We start from the raw sequence: 9620 nt of genomic DNA, 5'->3' as shown, positions 1-9620 counted from the left end.
ATTGCATCGATTACTTCCTTGGCTAAACCGGCGTGTATTAACGATGTGCAACATCTGGCCGGCCGGATTACAGCCTTGAGCCGGTTTATCAGCCGCCTTGGAGAGAAGGCCATTCCCTTATATCAGATGCTCAAGAAAACGGATAACTTTGTCTGGAGTGAAGCAGCTGATAAGGCGTTTGAAGATCTGAAGAAACAGCTCGTGGAACCGCCCGTACTGGGGCAGCACCGATCGATAAAGAGCCCTTATTATTATATGTGGCTGCTAATGCCCGGGCTGTCAGCGTAGCCATTGTGGTAGAGCGCAAAGAGCCTGGCAAAGAGTATCCGGTTCAACGGCCGGTCTATTATATCAGTGAGGTGCTCATTGAGTCAAAGAAAAGGTATTCACATTGGCAGAAACTGGTGTATGGGGTGTTTATGGCAAGCCAGAAGCTCTAACACTATTTTCAGGGCCATCCTATCACAGTAGTCAGTTCAGCTCCTCTGGGTGACATCATTCAAAACAGAGAGGCAACTGGCTGGATTGCCAAGTGGGCCATTGAGCTTGGACCCCACGGGCTCAGATATATACCCCGCACGGCGATCAAGTCCCAGGCACTCGTAGATTTCATCAACGATTGGACGGAGTTACAGGCACCTGAGGAGAAACCAGATAATACATATTGGACTATTCATTTTGATGGATCCAGACAGCTAGAGGGTTCGGGGGCTGGAGTCATATTAACCTCCCCACGAGGTGATAAGTTTTGTTATGTCCTCCATTTAATGTTCCCTTGTACTAACAATGCAGCTGAATATGAGGCTTTACTCCACGGTCTTCGAATGGCCAAAGAGATGAATTTGAGACGGGTTAAGTGCTTCGGCGATTCAGATCTAGTGGCTCAGCAAGTGTCTGGCACTTGGGATTCTAAGGACCCACTCATGGCTGCATATCGGCGAGAGGTGGACATAGTGGCTGGTCACTTTAAAGGTTATCAGGTGGACTATATAGACCGGCGGAAGAATGAAGCGGTGGACGCTTTAAGTCGTCTTGGTTCCCAACGTAAACCGGTTCCGCCCAATGTCTTTCTTGATGTGTTGCACAATCCGTCAGTCAAAATACCATCCGAAGAAGATTTGGCTGTTCCTGATCCGGAGGCTCAATTGGTGGCAGCTTTGCATGCCATACCGGATTGGACGATCCCATATCTGGATTACATGAACCAGGGCGAGTTACCAGTTGAGGAAACATTGGCCCGACAGATAATCCGGCGTTCCAAGTCCATGACCATACTCAACGGGGAGTTACATCGCTACAGTGTTTCAGGAGCGATTCAACGATGCGTTTCTCCTCAAGAATGTTGTGAGATTTTGCGAGAAATTCATGAAGGGGATTGCGGTCATCACGCCGGTTCAAAGTCGTTGGTTGCTAAAGCTTTTCGCCACGGTTTTTACTGGTTGACGGCGCATGCTGATGTGGAGGATTTGGTCAAAAGATGTGATGGATGTCAAAAGTTTGCCCGCCATGCGCACGTTCCAGTTCAAGAGTTGCGGATGATTCCAATTACGTGGCCGTTTGCCACTTGGGGGCTGGATATGGTTGGACCCTTCAAGCGCTCCAAGGACAAGAAGACCCATCTGTTAGTAGCAGTTGATAAATTCACTAAATGGGTAGAGGCAGAGCCAGTCAGCAAGTGTGATGCAGCCACAGCGGCTCAATTCATCAAAAAGGTGATACTCCGGTTTGGCTTTCCACATAGCATTATAACAGATAATGGCACTAACTTGTCAAAAGAAGAGATGGAAGAATTCTGTCAACGTGAGCACATCCGGCTTGATCTAGCATCAGTGGCTCACCCCCAATCTAATGGTCAAGCGGAAAGGGCAAATCAAGAAATTCTGCGGGGTATCAAACCAAGGCTTATGGTTCCCTTAAAGCGGACGCCGGGTTGTTGGGTCGAGGAGCTACCTTCTGTGTTATGGAGCATCAACACCACACCCAATAGGTCTATGGGTTACACGCCTTTCTTCATGGTTTATGGAGCAGAGGCGGTTCTTCCTAGTGACATCCGTCACGATTCGCCCCATGTGGCAACTTATGTTGAAGCTGATAATGAGAAGGCACGTCAGGATTCTCTGGACCTGTTGGATGAAGAGCGGGATCTTGCAGCAGCGTGTTCGGCAATTTATCAACAAGATCTTCGCCGTTATCACAGATGCCAGGTTAAAACTAGAATCTTTCAAGAAGGTGATTTGGTGCTCCGGCTCATCCAGGATCAGACTGGTATGCATAAGTTATCCCCCCCTTGGGAAGGACCCTTTGTGGTCAGCAAAAATCTGCACAACGGATCCTACTACCTCATTGATGTTCGAGAGCATGAAGACTCACGTCAATCGGAGGAGGAGACAAAGCGGCCATGGAACATAGCTCTCCTTCGGCCTTACTATACTTGAAGCCATAGGCTTTTTCACCTGTACATATTTATGATAGTGTATATACCATATAATAAACCGGAGCCTCCGTTATAAGCGGGGTATCTGTTCTTTCTTATATCATATGTGTGCTTTTACAAGTTAACGGTCAAAGCGGAGTCTTTGTTAAACTGGATTTAGCAACTGCATAAAGATAAAGAAAATCACTAGGGGGCTTGGTCATGTTTGAACCACAACTACACCTCTTGATAGGCTTTTTAGCCACACAAGGACAAATTTGTGGAGCCAAAGAGAGTATTGTGCACTGTACAAACTCAAACATAGGCACACGCTGAGCATCGCTCACAAAGTTACTTGGGGGCTCTTTTTTGCAAAGCAACAAAGAGTTTGAAAGGACCCTCGTAATTGGCTATCAAGCCACGGCTTGGAAGCCTGGTGTATTCACCTAAAACCCCGGATTAACCTGCCTTCATCAAGTAAGCCACTCCTATCCAGGTAATCCTGGCATGACCCATCGAACGTTTGACAAGTCAATCTTTTACAGACCCTGAACTTGTCATAGTTAAAACGGTGATTGGTTAATTGGAGGCCCATCTTAAAATGCTTTGTTAAATGGTTTAACTCAGAGGCCTGGCAGCCCATGAAAAGCCTCGATTTGGAGCCTGGCAGCTCGTAAAAAGCCTCACATATTTTCCTATTTGCATTTTGTTTGTTGAAAATCATAAGTAGTTTTTGATAAACCGGCATCCTTGATCCGGCTTGCTTTCCAACCACCAGCTATTGGCTCATGATCAGTTATAAACCGATGGTCACTGACCCGATATGGTTTGACTAAATCACTAGTGTTATGAAGAAAATCCGGTAGGTATACCGGTCCGGTTTAATAGATAGACCGGCATTTTGAAGATGAGATTATCAAACGTATCGGGTTGGTGTTAAACACCTTTGCTGTATACATGTTTGCTCACTCAATGAGGTATGTTCTGTACATTATTTTTTGTACAAACACTTGATTATTCAGCTCAAGTACTATATACTTCTTAGATATTATGACATGTTTAGCGGTAAACCGCTAGACACTTTTAAGTTTTTTGTACCCAGGAAGGCAAGTCATCATAGACTATGCATAAAATATATCCTGAAGGGCGGCACAAATTTTCACAAAGGGATATGAAGCATGCTCGATAGCATGGCAGATAAACAAAGTTTCAGCTATCCTATTACATGAAGCTTTAAAGCGGCTCAATAGTGCCATTGTTTTTCACAGTAGCCATATAAACCGGCGACCGGATCAGGACTCTTCATCACGACGGTTTGACGGTTGCGGATCAGTTGGTGCACGCACTTCTTCATCCCTCCCCAGCCGCTGGAAATCAGTCGTTGACCAATCGATTCCGGTTAAAGCTCGGAATACTGCTTCTTCATGGATTAGATCAGAAGGGTTAATATCAGGGGCATAAGTGTGCTTACGAATCGGAGGCACAAGTTCTTCGACTTCATGGATCTCGGCCGACTGTCTTTTCCCTTCTGCATCATAAAACGGTTGAAAATGGGACAAATCGGTGTCTTCAGCTAATTTGCTGGCCGCTGGCCGCATCTGTTTGGTCAACTGCCGAACATCATCATTGTCAAAGTTTGAGCCGTCTTCTTTAATGCCTGGATACCCTTTAATGATATCCTCCGCTTCAAGATCTGGAATCCAGGCCTTGGCTCGAATAAGGGCAGTTAATGCTCCGGCTCTTGCAGCGGCTCTTTTCAACTCGGCAATACGCGCTGGTAACATGCCCAACTTCTCAAGTGTTTCCTTAATCAATGTTGGTGCCGGTTTGTTATAAGCTGTTGTACTAATGGCTCGCTGAGATCCAGAGTATAGCTGCTCAACCAATGTGTATGCCGCTTTGAGCTTCATCCGCATATCTGCACCAAGATGAGTGATCCGAGTTCCTGCCAAAGATTTTTTCAACATCGTGGTCAGTTTTAAGATTCATTGACTGATGCAACATACATAAGCAGATACTTACCAAAGATAGCAGAGGTCATAGCATTGATTTGGCGCTTCAAACCGGCTAGTTCTTCAGCCACCGGTTTCAGGGCTTCCTCGGCATCTACGGCTCTTTTGGTCAAACCGGCCTTTTCTGTTTCCCATGCAGCACGATATTGATTGAATGATTCTTTCAATTTTTCCATTCCGGCCAGGGCCTGGGTCAGCTCCTCTTTGGCTTTTGCAGCTTCGGCTTGTTGCGACTTCACATTTTCTTGCAAGTCGGAATTTTTGGCATCTTTGCTTCTCAGTTCAGCCTGCAACATTGAAGGTATCTTCAACAAAACAACATATATATGCACTAAGTATAAAGCATATAACAAGTTATCCACTTCATACTTGGGGGCTAATGCTTATTTGCTCTCAAATATTACCTTCTATGCAAGTCTCTAGAACAATGCAAGAATTATCCTTGACACTTGGGGGCTAATGTACGTTTGTTCTAAACTGGCGGTGTGGATCAAAAACCAGATTAACTTGCCAAGTTAAACCGGCCTCTGGGGGCTATGCTACAGAATGCTATCTCATTTTTCAAACATGAGTTTTATTTATGATTGAAGACACGCCTTGGCAAGGATTAATGATGGGATGCTTAAAGTGTTACAAAGACCCGGTTTATGATTGACAATCATAAAACGGCTCTTGGGGGCTACTTGTAATAGTATTTCAGCTATAAATCAATGTGCAAGGGAGAAGAATTTACCTCATATCGTTCTTTCATCAAATTCACCAAACCGGCTTCATAATCCCGGTTTGAGTGCAGACGGTTCAAGAAGCCGGAATGAAGCTCATTAGCGTTAAGATGAGCATAGTTTGATAAGTCGCTGCTCCATTTACCTTTATCCCTGGCAATTTGCTCTTCTTTGGCACTATGCTGAGCCAAAATGACGGGATGACCAGGAGAACTATGGCCGGCTCCAGTAATAATAACGTCATCGCCTTGGCCTTCAGGATTTTGGGCGGATGATGATGGAATTTCAGCGTCTTTCATTGGATTAGCCCGTTTTGGTTCTGCCGGTTCAGCATCAGGGGCGGCAGGCTCAGCATCTGTGGGTTCGTCAGTATGTTGGCCGTCAAGGGGCGGATCATCAAACATTGTTTCAGGATGGAGGCCTTCCGGTTCACCTGTGTGATCCGGTTCAACTCTTGGCTCTTCTTCTTCAGCAATAGGGTCTTCTGGCGGATTGGTGACCCGAGCTTTCTTGCTGGGTCTGGCTTTGGCCCTGCAAACAGAATAAAAAGGGTTAACATCCTATTCAAAATGTAGGGCACATTGAAAGGAAAGGTTTTTCGTAACTCACCCAGCCACAGTTTTCAAAGGGGGGAGTTGAGTTGCTGTCGATTCACCAGAAGAGGAAGGAGGTGTCACCTGATAATTTGAATCGGACGGATTAAGAGGCTGTCTGAAATAACCTGCCTTGGGGTAAGAATGGTCAGAAGTAGGAGAGACCTCAGACCGACGCTTCCGAACCGGAGTATCAGGTAAACCGGTAGAGGTGACCTGTTGGCCACTATGCCGAGTTGTCCGGCGAGCCTCATGCTGTTGAGTCTTCAAAATAAATGTTGGATCCAAGTGAGCAAGAGGATGAGAAAAGCTTACTTTCCGGATTGTTTGGCGAGGTTTTTGTGTTGGCATAGAGTCTGAACCTGAGGAAAGGGTAATTACCTCTACGTCCTCAGCCTGACTAGCTTCGGCCTCCTCCTGAGGAAGATCATTGTTAACAAGATGCATAAAAAGAGAGCCAAGTGAGTCAAGTTCTACCTCAGCTTCTGGGTCATCAGTATCATCATCAAGCTCCATATTAATCCGGTCAGCCGTTTTCCGCTTTGACGTCCGTTTTATGGCTTTGGTCTTCGGGCGGGTTGGCTTGGCCACTTCGTCTCCAGTTGGCTTTGCCGCTTTTTCTATGGACTTCCGTTTCCAGAAGGGGTCATCACCCTATACATATAAAGAAGAAGGGTTACAGCTTGTATAAGTCAAAGATATTAGAGATGAAGAGGAAGTGTAATGCTTACAGCAGGCAGTTTGTTCTTGGTGTAGAAGGGACTCAGGCCAGTTTGACTACAGACCAGTTCCGATTCATTCAGAATCTTCTTTACACCTTCAGTAATTTCTTCCTCAGATAATTGGATGTTGCAGTGGCGTTGAGGATCGTCCACCTCACCGGTATATTAGCACATTAAACCGGGACGCCGGCTTAGCGGCAAGATACTCCAGGATATCCAACAGCGTACAAAATCCACACCTGTTAAACTGTTTGCCATAAAGGCCCGGAGCTTGGCGATTTGAGGAGCATATTTTGCCCTTTCTGAGGAGCTCAGGCATTGTGGCATTGGGTGAGTATTGGATAATCTATGATCTCGGAAGCCGGGGAGGGGATTCTCATCTTCAGGCGAAGTGTCTCTGCAATAGAACCATGTTTGGTTCCATTCCTTTGGGTGGCTATGGTGTTTGGCATGAGGAAATTCCACTTCTTTCTGCTTTTGAATAGAAACACCACCAAGCTCTGTATTCGGGCCATTCACAAACTCTGTGCGCCGGTTTAAGTGAAAGAAATCCCGGAACAATTCTGCAGTTGGTTCTTCCTGTAAATAGGCTTCACAGAAGACTTGGAAATTGCATAAGTTGGAGACTGAATTGGGACCAATATCTTGTGGATACAGTTGGAAGCTGGCAAGCACATCTCGATAAAATTTTGACCCTGGCGGTTTGAAACCACGGCCTATATGGTCAACAAAGATTACCACTTCGCCTTGTCTTGGGGTTGGAGGATTCTCAGTTCCTGGGGCTCGCCATTTGATCTCAGTTTCCTTAGGCAGAGAGCCGACGCTAACCATCTCATCCAGTTGAGCCTCAGTAACCCGAGAACAAGCCCAGTTGCAGGCAGTGAATTGTTTGGCCATTGCAAAGTGAACAAACTGAAAATGAAAGGCCGGTTTATACATTATGCATGATCATACACAACAGACAAGGGAGTAAGAAACGTACTAATATAATAAATGGTACAACCCGGAGACTAGTATGATGAGAAAGAAGGTAATGCTAGCGCAGGATTGATCAGACACTGTTAAACCGGAGCATAATTATGAAGGTAACATGCTCTTCCGGTTTATCAGAGGGCTAATGGCATAGACTATTTATCCAATATCAAATCGCTTATATTGGTGCGAGGAGAAACAGATTTCACAGTGATGTATAAAGCTTTCGGATCTAGAGATAAGACAGAAAAGCAAAAATAATTGGATCTTGAAGGGGTGCAGAACTGAAGCAATTTTTGACAGACAGATCAGTTCTTTGCGCATAAAGAGTTGTGATGATCATGGTAGGTAAGCTACGGTAAGAGATGTATCAAGCATGAAGTGTCCATCTATTAAAGGAAGAACATGGAAGAACAACACTGATGAACTTCGGAAGAACTACGAGGAATATCGAAACCCTAGAACAGATCTATGGTGAAAAAAGCAGAGAACTTACCGGAGCTAGTGAGGAAGCGGAAGGGCGCCGCAGTTCTCTGGTGCATTCAGGGCGATGCAGCGGCCGAGGTCGGAGCAGAAACGACGGTCGATGGTGGCGGCGGAGTTCCAGAGGCTGAGCGGCGCGAGGAAGACGATGCGAAGAGGCACGGGGGGAAACGGTGAAAATGACCCCTCGGTCCTATTTATAAGGCGAAGTGAAAAATGGCAAGTGCGGGAGTTGAGGAGTCCAAAAAATGGATAAGTTAATAAAGGTGTCGCCTCGACAACTGGATATATATTAAATGAAGGAAATCTCCAATATCAACGGATGGATGACGTCAGGACGGTTTATCGTAATTTTGAAGTATGACGTCACGGCGGTTTACAAGATCAAAAACGAAGACAAGAGAGAAGATTTTTTCTAAAGTGTGGAAGATTGACACGAACAAGTTCAAACCAATCTGGGGCCTAATGTTGGGGATATTACTACCGGAGGTAAACCGGCCTTGGGTAGCCGGGTTGACTCTCTGAAGATTAGAAGCCCATGAAGATGTAAAGATGCTAGCGCTTTACGGAGGGCCCAAAGGCGAGTTACAGTATGTAAATGTAAACCGGCCCAGTCATGTAACTTGTATAGTAAGATAGAAAGAGAGAGGCCGAACCGGATACGTTTATAAACCGGCTTCGGGACTCTGTAGCCCAGCGGGCGTCAACCTATGTATATAAAGGGACGACCCGGCCGTGTTTTAGAGACAGACAACAACAACTCGAAAGCCAGACAAAGCGGATTCGCTCCCTGGCCTTCGAAACCCTAGCAATACCAATCACAACTAGACGTAGGCTTTTACCTTCATCGAAGGGGCCGAACTAGTATAAACTCCCGTGTCCCCTTGTCCGGTTTAACCCCTTTAAGCTAACCCGTTGCGATGGCTCCACAACTAAGTCCTTTCACGAGGACATCTGCCGTGACAAACCCACGACAGGTCCAGCCTGAGGTTTCCCGATCCTGCCCGCTCATTCATTCCAATTGTTTCTCCTCGCCTCATTCCTCACTTTTGTATATTGGTCGTAAGTCACTGATTCGTGGGGTCCAGTCTCTAGTGGGCCACGCCTATCACCAGCCGTGGCTAGAAGGGTGCCCGGTGGGCTTCTTGTGCGGTAGAAAAGCCGTGCCACCACCTATAGTTTTGGCCACCCACTGGGGGCACTAGCGGAATTCTAGATCGACGGACACCAGAAGGATCACTCCAATTCATTGCTCTGTCCCTAGTGGGATGAGATGCTAGGTTTTGGCTCTCTCATCTCACTTCTCTCTCTCTCCCTTGCACCTCTCTGGTGCCTCCACCGCCACCGCTCCTCCCTCGCTGCTCTCTCCGGCCCCAGCCGCTACCGCTCCTATGCGCCTCCCTCCTCCCCACAAAGATCGCCACCGGCCCTCCCTTCTTATCGAGTCCTAGAGGAGCAGCCGCACCGGTGGACAAGGAGATCCATGGCCAGCCGTCGATGATGGGCACACCACGGAGGAGCTCTCCATGCCCAGCTGCCACCTCTCCACCACCAGGTACTAGTCAGCGCCCACCAGTAGAAAACTTACCTTTCATCCGAAGCACTAGTTGTTGGGGAATGCAGTAATTTCAAAAAAATTCTTACGCACACGCAAGATCCATCTAGGTGATGCATAGCAACAAGAGGGGATAGAGTGTTGTCTA

Source organism: Triticum aestivum, chromosome 1A (genome assembly GCF_018294505.1).
Source record: "Triticum aestivum cultivar Chinese Spring chromosome 1A, IWGSC CS RefSeq v2.1, whole genome shotgun sequence".
NCBI classification, from domain to species: Eukaryota; Viridiplantae; Streptophyta; class Magnoliopsida; order Poales; family Poaceae; genus Triticum; species Triticum aestivum.
This window is presented reverse-complemented; position numbering follows the sequence as displayed.